The 16,004-nt window shown below is 44.8% G+C and overlaps 1 protein-coding gene across 4 annotated transcripts in view; it reads left to right on the top strand.

Moving 5' to 3' along the window:
* The window catches only part of MEMO1 (mediator of cell motility 1), a 715,696-nt gene that overhangs the window by 366,953 nt on the left and 332,739 nt on the right, over positions 1 to 16,004 (top strand). The gene's annotated exons all lie outside the window — the stretch shown is intronic.

Raw genomic sequence — 16,004 nt, 5'->3', positions numbered from 1 at the left:
TACTTTTCATGTTAAGTATCAGAGGCAAAAGCTTTAATTCATTGTGTGTAGGATTTAGCTCTATTGGAACAAATCATTCTCAAAAGGGTTGTCTGCTTCAATGCACAGACAGTGTTGTTTTGTTTTTGTTTGTTTTTTGTTTTGTGTTCGTGCATATCGGACTATAGAGTATTTTTCTCTGAAGGCAAAAAAAGTATGAAAAGCTGTTGTCACAGACAATTACAAATGTGTATAACAAGTTACATTCCTTCTGCTCTCTTCAGACACTTCAGCCAAAGACACAGGACACAAATCATCTTTCTATCACACACATGGTTAACAGATGCACTGTGAGGGAATTCTTCCTCCCCTCATGGTTCACTCAGTTAAAAATAAGAGGAATTTGATACTGTAAACAAGATAAGTGAATTGTATACATCATTATTTACTAGCACTTCGGGAACTCTCTCAACCCCAGGTTAAAAAAAAAAAAAAAAAAAAAAAAACATGTTAATCAATAGTGTTCCTTTAAGTAGCCTCCTGTGAAAGGGAGAGACAATTTCTGGAAGTATGTAGTTAATGCGTATTAAATGAGAGTGCAGAGTTCCAAGTTAACCCCAGACAGTGAACTTTAGGAGTTGAGGTTATTGGAGTGTTTTCCCCATTGATGGTCACTATCGGTAGGGAAGCAGAGAGAGAATGTGAAAATATCACAATCTCCATTTTGGTAATGTTAGGTCCAAGGAAACGAGATGACCTGAAAGTAGAGACTGCAGATAAACAGTCAAGGACTCAAGGCAATACTGTACAGTGGATCAAGGGCTAAGAAATAGATTTGGGTGTCCTCGGAATAGAGGTGATATTGAAAACAAAAAAAGCTTATTAATTATCCCAGGCCATGAGTGTACATCGAGAACAAGTCCAAGGATGGAGCCCTGTTAACACACTAACACAGGGATCCCCAACCTTTTCAAACCCGAGGACCGCTTTAATGCAAGACATTTTCTCCAAGGCCCGGTAGACCAGGATTGAGAGAGATCAAACACGCTGCTCGACGCCCCTCCGCGCCCCCCCGCATAGTAACGCAGCGCATCATCAGCTACTCAGCTGAGACGTGTGTGCAACCTGGCCCAAAGAAGTCGCCCAAGGGGATCAAATCCTGATCCCAGATGGGTGACATCAGTTACTAGTGTGTATGCAGCTTAAAGTGTATCCAAGAGCATAAATCAGAAAGATTTTATACTTACCTGGGGCTTCCTCCAGCCCCATACACAGGTGCGTATGCACAGAAGAGCCCGACTTGCGCAACCAAGGCAGATTACCGGGGTTGACTGGCTGAACAAAGCCACACGGGAGGACAGCAAGGGAGGCAGTTGTGCTTATGGGGCTGAAGGAAGCCCCAGGTAACTATAAAATATCTCTGATTCTAAAATATATGGTGCTCAGGTCAAGGCTGCAAGCAATGTACTTCTGTAAATGTTGAAGTGGGAGCGCTTAGCTGTGACTGGAGGAGACAGTACATAAAGTCAGGTCAACGGTAGTACAGGGGAGTGAGGTGGGAAGACATAGTCCCCAGCTTATAGTTCAGGATAAGGAGAGCTGCTAACCAAATCCTGCTGCCAGCTGGGGGAGAGACACAGGAATAAGAGAGGGGATTTGTCAGTCAGAGCTCTGCACTTGTTCACCTACGGTTCAGAAGCAACCACAGCAGACCCGTGCATGCTGAGTGATAGGCTGTCACTAAGGCAGCGTGTGCTGTGCTGCTTGTCTGCTCTGTGTGCTTTTGAACCGTAGGTGAAAAAGTGCAGAGCTCTAAACAAATCCCCTCTCTTACTGCCTGTGTCTTCTCCCAGCTCAAGCATGGCAGCTCGTCTCCCCTTCTATTCCAGTCTTTCAGCAAGCTAAAATTACCTGGCTGCTGCAGAGTCAGGACTGAGGGAACAAGAACAGCTGTATCTTCACTGTGTCGTCCTAGGCTGCCTCACTCTTCCAGGCTGCTTGAACTTGCCGGGTTTTGTGTGGGCATGCTTCATTGGCTGCCTCTCTCCCTTTCATTGAGCCAGAGCCTCACTGATGGGCTGGTGGATAGGAAGGAAGGGCGGGACAGGAGGAGATACGTATTGGCTCAGCCACCCGGGGACCAGCCTCTGTCTATCTGCTGGAAGCTTCCGGGTAGCACGATTGATACTTTAGTTACAGCCGCAGCTGCCAGCGAGCCGCGGCTGCACTGCAGTGAGGCAGGGGAGTGGGGACCGCAGCCCAACACATGTCCCGCGGCCCACTACTGGGCCGCGGACCGGTGGTTGGGGACCCCTGCACTAACAGACAGCAGGTGTGGAGAGGAGTTAATATTGGAGTAGGAGGCAATGAAGGCACCTCAAGACAGGTAACAGTGGATCCAGCAATGTACTAGGATGTTGATTCCCTGTGTCAAGAGGGTCTGAAGAATGATCAACAGTGTCAAAGGAAGGTTCAAGGAGTATTAGTACAGAAAAGTGGCCTTTGGATTTTGCTATGAGGAGGTCATTTGCAACTTTAGTGAGGACTGTTTCTATGGAATGCTGAAAATGGAAGCCAGGCTGGAGGAGATCCAACGAGTCAGTAGAGAGAAAGTCAGACAGTTCTGAATAGATGTGACATTCCAGCAGTTTGGAGGCAAATAGGTGCATGAAGTGCAGTGGTGTAGGGTATGAAGAGGACGTTGGACCAGATGTCCCCATTAGGGGACCCTCCCTCAACACTACGTAAAAGGACAACTGTAGTGAAATAATTATGAAGGCTGCCATATTTATTTCCTTCATACAATACTAGTTCCCTGGCAGGCCTGCTGGTAGTTGGCTACCGTAGTTTCTGAATAATACCAGAAACAAACATGCATGTAATCTAGTCAGTCAGAAAAGAAAGATACAAGAGTTACCTAATGTCAGCTTACAGTATACCATGTTTTTGTAAGGCCTAAAACATTCAAATCATACAGACACTAATGGTAAAGAATAAAAGAAATTACAAGAAATTGGTCTAAAACTAATATCATTTTATTAAATTTACAAATATAAAAATACCTCAATATCAAGTCATAAAAAGGACTCAGAATAGACAGGAGATTTGGCACAAAGCAAGGGAGTATAGTACCCAGAATGTAACATCCCAAAATAGCATTATCAGCCCCCTTGATGTTTTCCATATTTTGTCATATTACTGCCACAAACATAAATCAATTTTATTGGAATTCCACGTGAAAGACAAATACAAAGTGGTGTACACGTGTGAAGTGGAACGAAAATCCATACAGGATTACAGACTTTTTTAAAAAAAATAACTGCAAAGTGGGGTGTGCGTAATTATTCAACCCCCTGAGTCAATACTTTGTAGAACCACCTTTTGCTGCAATTACAGCTGCCAGTCTTTTAGGGTATGTCTCTACCAGCTTTGCACATCTAGAGACTGAAATCCTTGCCCATTCTTCTTTGCAAAACAGCTCCAGCTCAATCAGATTAGATGGACCGTGTTTGCGAACAGTAGTTTTCAGATCTTGCCACAGATTCTCGATTGGATTTAGAGCTGGACTTTGACTGGGCCATTCCAACACATGGATATGTTATGTTTTAAACCATTCCATTGTTGCCCTGGCTTTATGTTTAGGGTCTTGTCCTGCTGGAAGGTGAACCTCCGCCCCAGTCTCAAGTCTTTTACAGACTTCAAGAGGTTTTCTTCCAAGATTGCCCTGTATTTTGCTCCATCCATCTTCCCATCATCTCTGAACGGCTTCCCTGTCCCTGCTGAAGAGAAGCACCCCCAGAGCGTGATGCTGCCACCACCATATTTGATAGTGGAGATAGTGTTCAGAGTGATGTGCAGTGTTAGTTTTTCGCCACACATAGCGTTTTGCATTTTGGTCTCATCTGACAAGATGTTTGTTGTGTCCCCCAAATTGCTTGTGTCAAACTGCAAACGGGACTTTTCATGCTTTCTGTTAACAATGCCTTTCTTCTTGCCACTCTTCCATAAAGGCCAACTTTGTGCAGTGCACGACTAATAGTTGTCCTATGGACAGTTTCCCCCACCTGAGCTGTAGATCTCTGCAGTTCGTCCAGAGTCACCATGGGCCTCTTGACTGCATTTCCGATCAGCGCTCTCCTTGTTCGGCCTGTGATTTTAGGTAGACGGCCTTGTCTTGGTAGGTTTACAGTTGTGCCACACTCCTTCCATTTCTGAATGATCGCTTGAACAGTGCTCCGTGGGATGTTTAAGGCTTTGGAAATCTTTTTGTAGCCTAAGCCTGCTTTAAAATTCTCAATAACTTTATCCCTGACCTGTCTGGTGTGTTCTTTGGACTTCATGGTGGTGTTGCTCCCAATATTCTCTTAGACCACCTCTGAGGCCATCACAGTGCAGCTGTATTTGTATTGACATTAGATTACACACAGGTGCACTCTATTTAGTCATTAGCACTCATCAGGCAATGTCTATGGGCAACGGACTGCACTCAGACCAAAGGGGGACGAATAATTACGCACACCCCACTTTGCAGTTATTTTTTTTTAAATGTTTGAAATCATGTATGGTTTTCATTCCACTTTGTATTGTATGTGAGAAGGGGGAATATGTACCGGGTGCTAAGCTCCCTGGGGTGAGCAACCTTTTCAGGTATAGAGACCAGTCCAGTGGCTTTGCCTTCAAACAGTGGTGTGTTTATTTACAGCTATATACACAGGTGCATAAAAAGGTGCTTCAAAACAAAGTAAATTCAAAAACAAAACCCTAGCCGTGTCTCGGCTCTAACTATACAATATATACAGTTCTACCTATAGACTGAACAAGCCTTATGCTTTGTTAGTCACACTGCAACAAATGACAGTTTTTAAACCAACCTTTTAGCTCCAGCCAGACCAACCTGTCTGCTCCCCAGGTTACAGAGCCATGAATGAGAGCAGGGCTTAGCTATTTAACATAATCCTCCTCCTGAATACTAATGAATGAATCCGTTGGATTCCTGGAGTGGATCACAGCTCCCTGTTTGCAAAGGTTAGAAGTCTGGGTGATATATAAACTCCTAAAATCACAAACACTGGTCCACATGACAGCCCAGGGGCCCCAGGTCTCTCTCACTCACTGGGGCCCCCAAACCACCATGCGACACCTAGAGGGAAGTGCGGGCAAGCCCTGGACCTCTCACCTCCAGGGAACTCACTCCACCACCTCTAAACTGAATGCCAACTGCAACAAACACAATTGCTAACTTCCAGTCAGAGCAATATCCTGCCTCTATCTGGCCAGCAGACGCTTGTCAACCAATCAGGTGCACTTTCACTTTTCATTTGATATATAAACTCCTGACAGGACTTTTCCAGGCTCTCTGTTAGCCATCCTGCTACATGTAGGATGGAAAAGGAGGCGCCCGGAATATGCGTATCTATTAGGACTAAGTAGTACTGTATAGTATTCAAATAGTAAGTAAAAGTTGGATGGTCCTACCTTAATAAAGTAGTCCCTTCACTCGATTTAAAAGATAAACATTTTATTTGGCACTTTTAAAAGACAACGCGTTTCGCGGAAAACCACTTCCTCAGGTCGTATGGTATGCCTTTAAGAAACAGACAGGGCACTCTGGATCACATATAAGAATTCTACTGAATATATCTTTCAATTATAATACATAAAATGTCAAACAGATGAATAAAAACAGAGAAAAATGTGGCCCAATATTTAAATTTACATCAGTGGAGCATAAAAACAGGTGAACCATATTGTCCATTTTAAGATTGTAGTAAAAACTAATGCACATTGCTGGGGGGCTGAGGGGAGAGGGAGGGGGAGGGAGGGGAGGAGGACATAAATAACGGAGAAGTTTATCACCTCTCAATACACTATATATTGTATAGTCTGTTTAAATGGAACCTACTGGGGTGAAATTCTCTCAAACTAAAGCTGAGATGTTGTATTATGTGGTATATTAGAAGAGAACATATTGAGGTATTAACCGATTCCCCTCTGCCGGCACGAAGAACTACGTCCCTGAATGTTGCCATTCCCACTGAAAGGGACGTAGCTATGACGTCCCTGCTGTTTACTAGCCGTGCGCGCGCACAGGCGTGCTCCGACGATGTCCCTCAACAGCCCAGTAATTAGTGATTAGGAACAGGTGCTCCTGTCACTAATCAACACATCTGATCACTTGAATGATGACTGTTTACAAGTGTAAACAGTCATCATTCGGTACAAAAACACTCCGTTGGTTTTAGCGCATCGCGGGCATGCCCGCCCGCGCATGCGCGATCCAGTGACGTCACATGGCAGCCCTCTGATTGGTAGTTAGGAACAAGTGTTCCTAACTCTAATCTTGTCGTCCAATCTTATGAATGATGACCGTTTACAAGTGTAAACAGCCATTCATTCACAGGTGTAAATAAAAGAAAAAAACGTGTAGTGTGCGATCTGTGCACGTGCATCGTGCCCGCGCGCCGTGCACGCGCGCCGTGCACGCGGATCGTGCATGCAAACACCCCGAATCCCCCCTACCCCCATATAGTGCTTACAATAGTCCTGTCACTGACTGTCAGGAGCTCACAATCTAATCCTAGTAATGTCCCACCATATCATTATTATAGACTACACACCAGCCCGATTTTTTCCGATTGATTATCTTTCCATAGAAGTGAACGGAAATCAATCGGAAAATCGAACAAAAGTCAGATCGGACATGTTGGAAAAAAATTATCTGGCAGGTAAATCTGCTAGAAAATTGTATGGTGTATACCTCGCATTTTCATACCATACAGATTTACCTGCCAGATCGATTTTTTCCAGCATGTCCAATCCAAATTTCGATCGATTTTCTGATCGATTTCCGTTCACTCCTATGGAAATCGATTGGAAAAATCGATCAAAATTTAGATCGGACATGTTGGAAAAAAAATGATCTGGCAGGTAAATCTGCCAGAAAATTGTATGGTGTATACCTCGCATTTTCATACCATACAGATTTACCTGCCAGATCGATTTTTTCCAGCATGTCCAATCCGAATTTTGATCGATCTTCTGATCAATTTCCGTTCACTCCTATGGAAATCGATTGGAAAAATCGATCAAAATTTAGATCGGACATGTTGAAAAAAAAAAATGATCTGGCAGGTAAATCTGACAGAAAATTGTATGGTGTATACATCGCATTTTCCTACCATACAGATGTACCTGCCAGATCGATTTTTTTCCAGCATGTCCAATCCGAATTTCGATCGATTTTCTGATCGATTTCCGTTCACTCCTATGGAAATCGATTGGAAAAATCGATCAAAATTTAGATCGGACGTGTTGGAAAAAATCGATCTGGCAGGTAAATCTGCCAGAAAATTGTATAGTGTGCACCGATCATAATGTCCTACCATATTATTATGTATTTGTAATGTGCTGCAGAAGATGTCAGTGCTATATAGAGTACATAGTCATGTCACTGACTGTCCTCAGAGGAGCTCACAGTATAATCCCTACCATAGTCATAGCCTAATGTCCTACCATATTATTATGTCCCACCTCCACATGACCCTTGTGACTGACAACCCTGTGATTGGTGGGTGGGGAGCTTGTGTTCCTAACACCAATCAGATGTCAGATGGAATGAATGATGGCTGTCACAGCCAGTGAACAATCACCATTCATTCAATGTTTGTAAATATAACAAAGTGACCTCATACTGTTACTATACCTTCAGATCACTCTGCCTCGGTGATCTGAAGGTAATAGATACTACAGAAAACTACTTTTTATCTACATTACTACTTATCCTATCTACTTTGCCCAATCAATACCCCCTCACCTCCCTGTGCCAACCCCTCTTTCTACTTAGTTCTTCTCTCCCTCAGCATATATTTTTTTTCTCCAGCTATACCTGCTGTATAGCTTCTGTATACAGTACACTGTATACTATATATACTTTCCCCTACATAGTCATAGAAAATTTCCCCTGCCTGACTTTACCTACTTTGTCAGAGCTTTTTGATTGACACCCTGCCTGTCTTTTCCAACTTTGTCAGAGCTAAGCAGCCTGTCCAACTTTTTTTTTTACACAATATGGCAAAGAGGCTGTATAGTGCCGAAGAGGCTTGTGCTATCTTGCAAAATAGTGACAGCAGTGATCTGGAGGAGTCAGATACTGAGTGGCTTCCTATTGAGGACTCAGAGTCTCTGACTAAAACTGAAAGCAAAAAGCTTGGCTCAAGGGATGACTTTCAATAGATCGCAGCGAGGTAGCTGCTCTGCTACGCACGAAACCCTGACCCAGAATCAGGTCGTCTACGAATGATTTAGCACCGGGTTCCCAGGGGAGGGGAACCCCCCGCCCGGTCCCCGCTTCCTCCGGGCGGGGGGTAGAGACAAAAGCTTGGCTCAAGGGATGACTTTTAATAGATCGCAGCGAGGTAGCTGCTCTGCTACGCACGAAACCCTGACCCAGAATCAGGTCGTCTACGAATGATTTAGCACCGGGTTCCCAGGGGAGGGGAACCCCCCACCCGGTCCCCGCTTCCTCCGGGCGGGGGGGAGACAAAAGCTTGGCTCAAGGGATGACTTTCAATAGATCGCAGCGAGGTAGCTGCTCTGCTACGCACGAAACCCTGACCCAGAATCAGGTCGTCTACGAATGATTTAGCACCGGGTTCCCAGGGGAGGGGAACCCCTTACGAATGATTTAGCACCGGGTTCCCAGGGGAGGGGAACCCCAAACTACGAATGATTTAGCACCGGGTTCCCAGGGGAGGGGAACCCCAAACTACGAATGATTTAGCACCGGGTTCCCAGGGGAGGGGAACCCGGTGCTAAAACTGAAAGCGACTCCGGTTCTGAATCTGATGGTCCACCACCAGGTCAAGGGAGAAGAGAGGCGCAACTGAGGGGCACTGATCCTGCCAACAGTGACACTGACTCTGCCAGCGAAGGGCCTACACCTCACCCAGATAGGGGTACAGCGAGCAGTGATGCCACTACCAATGACAATCTGAGAGGTCAGAGGGTGCCCAGGGCAAGGCAGACCAGGCCATCCAGGATACCACAGAGGCAACCGGTACCAAGGGACCTCAGCCACCCACAGTGGTCACCTTCAAATATGGAGGCCCCAAATGTCCCTCCATTTACTGCCAGAAGCGGCATCTTGGTAGATACCACCGATATGCAGCCGCTTCAGTTTTTTCAGCTTTTTGTTTCTGACACATTTCTTCAGTTTATCTGTGACCAGACAAACATCTATGCCCAGCAATGCATAGCGAACAGGCCAACCTCACCATTCGCAGCAAAATGGAAGCCCACAAGTCCCCCTGAACTAAAAGTGTTTTTTTGGATTGACTTTGAATATGGGGATTACCAAGAAGCCAGAGCAACAGCAATACTGGTCAAAAGATCCATTGCATTACTCCCAAATGTACTCAACAGCAATGACCAGACAAAGGTAAGAAATGCTGGTCAGCTGCTTACATTTCAATAATAATGCTAACCAAGTCAGCAATGATGACCCAGCCCATGACAGACTTTTTAAATTAAGGCCCCTAATTGACCATTTGAACAAGTGCTTTCCTGAAAAATACACCCCAGACAGACAGATTGCCATTGATGAATCTCTAATTCCTTTCCACGGTAGGCTAGGGATCAAACAGTATATTCCTAGTAAAAGATCCCGATATGGTATCAAAGTTTATAAACTTTGTGAAAGTGGGACAGGGTATACCTATGCCTTCAGAATTTACGAAGGGAAAGACAGCCTCATACAGCCTACTGGATGCCCGCCCTACATGGGTGCAAGTGAAAGAATAGTGGTGGACCTGATGAACCCTATACTACACCTAGGGTATCACTTGTACATGGACAATTATTATACTAGCATTCCACTTTTCAAATTTTTATTCTCTGCACAGACACCAGCCTGTGGTACTGTAAGGCAAAACAGAAAGGGCCTGCCACCACAGGTCCTGAACAAAAAACTTGACAGGTATGAGTCCTACAGTCACTGCAGCAGTGAGCTCCTTGCGCTTAAGTACAAGGACAAAAGGGATGTCCTGCTTTTGACTACCATCCACACAGAAGATACTACAACAGCAAGGTCTGGAAGAGAGATGGTAGTGAAACCAGTTGCCTTAAAAGATTACACCAAGTACATGGGGGCTGTGGACATGGCCGATCAAATGTTGGCTTATTATATGGTAGAACGCAAACGAAAAGCCTGGTACAAGAAAGTGTCATTGTACCTCATGCAGATGTGCCTACACAACGCATTTGTGTTGTTCAAAAAAGCAGGCAACAAGGACCCTTATCTGAAATTTCAGCAGCTGGTCATAAAATCGCTTATTTTTGAAGGTGGACAACCTACCACAGACCCACTGGCTCTAGAGGATGTCACAAGATTTGAGGGCAATCATTTTCCCTACCCGCTCCCTCCTACTACAGGAAAGCAGTATCCCCCAAAAAAATGCAGAGTGTGCCGTAAGCATGGCATTAGAAAGGACTCCCGATACCACTGTCCAAAATGTCCATCTAAACCAGGACTATGCCAAAACCCCTGCTTTGAGCTCTACCACACAGTCCTCCAGTACTAGTTTTTTTTTTTCTTCACTTTTTTCAATGCACATTTTTGCTTTTTTGCTTTGCTCTGTTGATCTAACGGCTTCTAAACTTGGCTTGGATGACGACCACCCTCTGGCTTCTGATCTTGGCATGGATGACGACCACCCCCTGGCTTCTGACCTCGGCATGGATGATGACCACCCCCTGGCTTTTGACCTTGGCATGGATGACGACCACCCCCTGGCTTCTGACCTTGGCATGGATGACGACCACCCCCTGGCTTCTGACCGTTGCATGGATGTCGACCACCCCTGGCTTCTGACTGCTGGCTTGGATTACAACTGCCCTCTGACCTCTGCCATGGATTACAACCACCCTCTGCCATGGATTACAAATTACCACCACCCTCTGAACTATGCCATGGATTACAATCACCCTCTGCTTCTGAACTCTGGTATGGCTGATGACCGCCCTCTTACTTGGCCAGCAACCATCCTCCAGCCTCTGGCATTGGCATGGCTCCTGATCATCCTGCAGCCCCTACATTTCTACAGTGGTGAGTATTAATGAGTTTGTATTTATGTAAATACACCTTGCTGTACTCCCATGTAGTATGAGAGCTTGCCTATACAATCTGTTCATAGTATATATAATCTGTTGGCCCTCATACTATATGGAGGTGGTAAAACTGCCCAATCATTGGTCAATAAAAATTCAATGTGTGTACCAGGCTTTATTCTATTCTACCGTCTTCTTAAAAAATAGTATAGGCCTTGAAAAAGCCATTGGTGCTACTTGTGGTTAACAGCCTGCTGTGTACCCAGAATAGGTTTTTGATTATGTATATGATGTATCATTTTAACCGTGAGAAGCGCGAGAATTGATTTTGGGGTGTCTGGGCCTGAGGCCTATGTCATGTGAATTGTTTTTTAGTGCCAAAGTGAAAAAAACGGGAAAAAATACCATTTTCAAAGATATCATGCAATATCAGCAAAACCGCATAAGTCCAAATGTTACAAAATATGTATATCTGAGTAAGCGTGGGTCTCTAGTGTTCAGAATATTGACTTTTATGGCCTGTATTGAATGTTCTGACACTCCAAGGGCTTTGCTAAGAAAGAAGGACTGCATTACTTTTGATGAAAAAAATGGCCTTGAAAAACTCATTGGTGCTACTTGTAGTTAACTGTCTGTTGTGTGCCCAAAAAGCTATCTGATTATGTATATGATGTATCATTTTAACCGTGAGAAGCGCGAGAATTGATTTTGGGGTGTCTGGGGCCCGAGGCCTATGTCATGTGAATTGTTTTTTAGTGCCAAAGTGAAAAAAACGGGAAAAAATACCATTTTCAAAGATATCATGCAATATCAGCAAAACCGCATAAGTCCAAATGTTACAAAATATGTATATCTGAGTAGGCAGGGGTCTCTCATTTTCAGAATGGTGACATTTGTGACCAGTATTGAATATTCTGACACTCCAGGGGCTTTGCTAAGAAAGGACTGTATTACTTTTGGTTCCAAAATGGCCTTGAAAAACTCATTGGTGCTACTTGTGGTTAACAGGCTGCTGTGTGCCCAAAAAGCTATCTCATTATGTATATGGGGTATCATTTTAACCGTGACAAGTGAGAGAATAGAATTTGGGGTGTTTGAAAGCTGAGGGCTTCTCCATCAAACTTGGAGAAGGACTTAGGAGTACTCATCGACAACAAGTTAAATAATCGTACTCAATGCCAAGCCGCTGCAGCTAAAGCGAACAAAATTTTGGGATGCATTAAAAGGGAAATAAAAACTCGAGATGCTAGCATAATATTGCCCCTGTTTAACTCTCTAGTAAGGCCACATCTGGAATATGGAATTCAGTTCTGGGCACCACATTACAAAAAAGATATTGCAGTTTTAGAGCAGGTGCAGAGACGAGCTACAAAATTGATACGTGGGATGGAAGGTCTCGCTTACCAAGAAAGGTTAGATAAACTGGGTTTATTTAGTCTAGAGAAAAGACGCCTTAGAGGAGATCTAATTAACATGTATAAATACATCAGAGGGCAATATAATAGCTTGGCGGATGAGCTTTTTGTCCCTAGGCCTTCTCAAAGGACTAGAGGACATGATCTGCGCATGGAGGAAAAACGTTTTAGCCATTTATTTAGGAAAGGGTTCTTTACAGAGTGATTAAGATGTGGAATGCATTGCCACAGGAAGTCGTTATGGCAAACTCTATACCTGCATTTAAAGGGGGCTTAGATGCTTTCCTTGCGTTGAAAGACATCCATGGCTACAATTACTAGGTTATGCCTAATGATGTTGATCCAGGGATTTTATCTGATTGCCTTCTGGAGTCAGGAAGGAATTTTTCCCTTTTGGGGCTAATTGGACCATGCCTTGTGGGGGTTTTTTCGCCTTCCTCTGGATCAACAGGGGTATGTGGGGGACGGGCTGGAGTTGTACTTTGTACTGGTTGAACTCGATGGACGTATGTCTTTTTTCAACCAAAATAACTATGTAACTATGTGATTTTTTTTAGTGCCAAAATTAATCAAAAGCAATAAAGTTATTTGCCTATCCGCTGTACTAAAATAAAACACTTGCAAAAATCCCCAAAAGTGCCAGAATTGAAAATAAAATACATAAATAGTTACCTTAGGAACTCAGCTTTTTAAATATGTATGTCATGAGAGTGTATTACTTTTATATTTGCAAATAAGAGCTTGTAATTACTGATCGAGTACAATAAGAAAACCAAAAACACAAAATGGAAAAAATACACCTTTATTTCTAAATGAAATATTGTCACCATACATTATGCTAGGGACATAATTTAAACAGCGTAATAACCAGGGCAAATGGACAAATAAAATATGTGGGTTTTAATTACAGTAGCATGTATTATTTTACAACAATATTAGGTAAAATCTGAGAAATAATGCATTTTTTCATTTTTTTTCTCCTTATCCCCTTAAAAATGCACATAAAATAAAATAATCCTTAGCAAAAAGTACCATCCAAAGAAAGCCTAATTTGTGGCGAAAAAAAACAAAGTATAGATTATTTCAGTGTGATAAGTAGTGACAAAGTTATTGGCAGATGAATGGATGCAGCGCTGAAATATGAAAATTGCTCTGGTTTTTAAGGGGAAAAACGCCTCCGAGGTGAAGTGGTTAATAGGAGTAACGACCTTGCTGGGTCTAAAAATAATGGTGTACAGGGCATACACTGTAACTAGAGGCAATAATACTATGAGGGAGAATGTTGGACAGTAATAACTCGATCCTATGGGTGGATACTGGGTAGGGAGGCTGCTGTGAATGACTGTAGACCGCGGGGTTATGGGGTGAACCCACAGTGGCACGATAATGGGGGAGTGTTAAAGAAAGAAAGAGAATCTGCTTACCAATCGACAGAATCCAGTAATCCTGGGCGCCTGTATGGCCGGCGTTCTGCCGGTTCGGATTATGAAGGGAAGAGTGGAAGAGGGGAGTGCCTGCGCCCACGTCACCGCGCTGAGCGTGGCGCGTGACATCACTTCCGGGTTATGCGTTCCATAGGGGAAGAGAGGTGGGGATTGTACACGTCAATGCACTGTGTGCCGTGGACAATGCGCACGCAGCGCATGACATAAGGAGGTGGGTGTAGGCTTGGACGGGGCGCACAGTCTGGTAGGGCGTATGCCCAGGGAAAAGAGAGTACTAAATATAGTCCTCACGGAGTCTCCATGTTGCTGGAGACCCCAGTGTAAAACAAAGTAACATCTTAAGTCAGCACATTGGGTTGAAAAAAATAATAATACAGGGGGACAATTATAAAAACAAAAAAAAACTAAAAACATACAATTCTTCAAAACAGACCTTTCAGGTAACCATAATACCACAGGACCAGTGTGGTATCTGACAAAATGTGGAAAACTTCAAGGGGGCCGAATACTTTTGCAAACCACTGTAGATAAGTGCATTGTGTGAAGAAAGAACAGTTTAAAAATCACATTATTGCAGCAATCATATATGTATATATATGCTCTGCTATTACTCATAAATATTATGAATCAATACATTCTTAACCACTTGCTGACCACCCATAGCCAATTGGCGGCACCTGGGGGACTAATTAGCCGGGGATCGTGCGCAGTGATGCACGCGCATCTACCGGCATTAGGCTCCGCCCACCCATGACGTCAACCCGCCGGCTGTTTAGAAGTGCCGGCGGGTTGTTAACCCCTCGATCGCAGCATGCAAAGTGTATAATACACTTTGTAAGGTATACAAAGTGTATTATATAGGCTGCCTCCTGCCCTGGTGGTCCCAGTGATGGAGGGACCATCAGGGCAGGTTGCAGCCCCCCTAGTAAGCACACACAAACACTGATCCTGCCCCCTGATCGCCCACAGCACCCCTCAGACCCCCCCCCCCCTTGATCACCCCCTTAGACCCTTGTTTGCACCCAATCACCTCCCCTAATCACCCATCAATTACCCCCTGTCACTATCTGTCAACGCTACATTTTTGATCAGGTCCTAAACTGCCCCCTGGGGGCTCCTGATCACCCCCCACACCCTCAGATCCTCCCCAGATCCCCCCCCCGTGTACTGTATACATCTATTCTCCCCTGTAATCACCCACTGATCACCTGTCACTGCCACCCATCAGATCAGACCCTAACCTGCCCCTTGCGGGCACCTGATCACCCGCCCACACCCTCAGATTACCCGCAGATCCGCCCTCAGATCACCTTCCAAGTGCATTGTTTACATCTGTTTTCCCCTCTAATCACCCACTGATCACCCTTCAATCACCCCCTGTCACCACCTGTCACTGCTACCCATCAGATCAGACCCTAATCTGCCCCTTGCGGGCACCCAATTACCCACCCACACCCTCAGATCGCCCTCAGTCCCCCCCGATCACCTCGCCAGTGCATTATTTACATCTGTTCTCCCCTCTAATCACCCACTGATCACCCATCAAGCACCACCTGTCACTGCTACCCATCATACCCATCAGATCAGACCCTCATCTGACCCTCATCAACCAAATCAACCGCACACACCCTCAGATCGCCCTAAGGACACCCCCCCCCCCCCCGATCACCTCGCCAGTGCATTGCTTCCATCTATTCTCCCCTCTAATCACACCCTGATCACCTATCAATCACCCCGTCACCCCCTGTCACCACCTGTCACTGCTATTCATCAGATCAGGCCCTAATCTGCCCCTTGCGGGCACCCAAACACCCGCCCACACCCTCAGATCGCCCTCAGACCCCCCCTTATCACCTCCCCAGTACATTAGTTACATCTGTTCTCCCCTCTAATCACCCACTGATCACCAATTAATCACCAATCAATCACCCCCTGTTACTGCTACCCATCAGATTAGACCCTAATCTGCCCCTTGCGGGTACCCAATTACCTGCCCACACCCTCAGATCGCCCTCAGGACCCCCCCCCCCAATCACCTCCCCAGTGCATTGCTTGCATCTAT

Source organism: Hyperolius riggenbachi, chromosome 4 (assembly GCF_040937935.1).
Source record: "Hyperolius riggenbachi isolate aHypRig1 chromosome 4, aHypRig1.pri, whole genome shotgun sequence".
NCBI classification, from domain to species: domain Eukaryota; kingdom Metazoa; phylum Chordata; class Amphibia; order Anura; family Hyperoliidae; genus Hyperolius; species Hyperolius riggenbachi.
The sequence above is the reverse complement of the archived record's forward strand: the minus strand, read 5'-3'. Positions and strand labels throughout refer to the sequence as shown.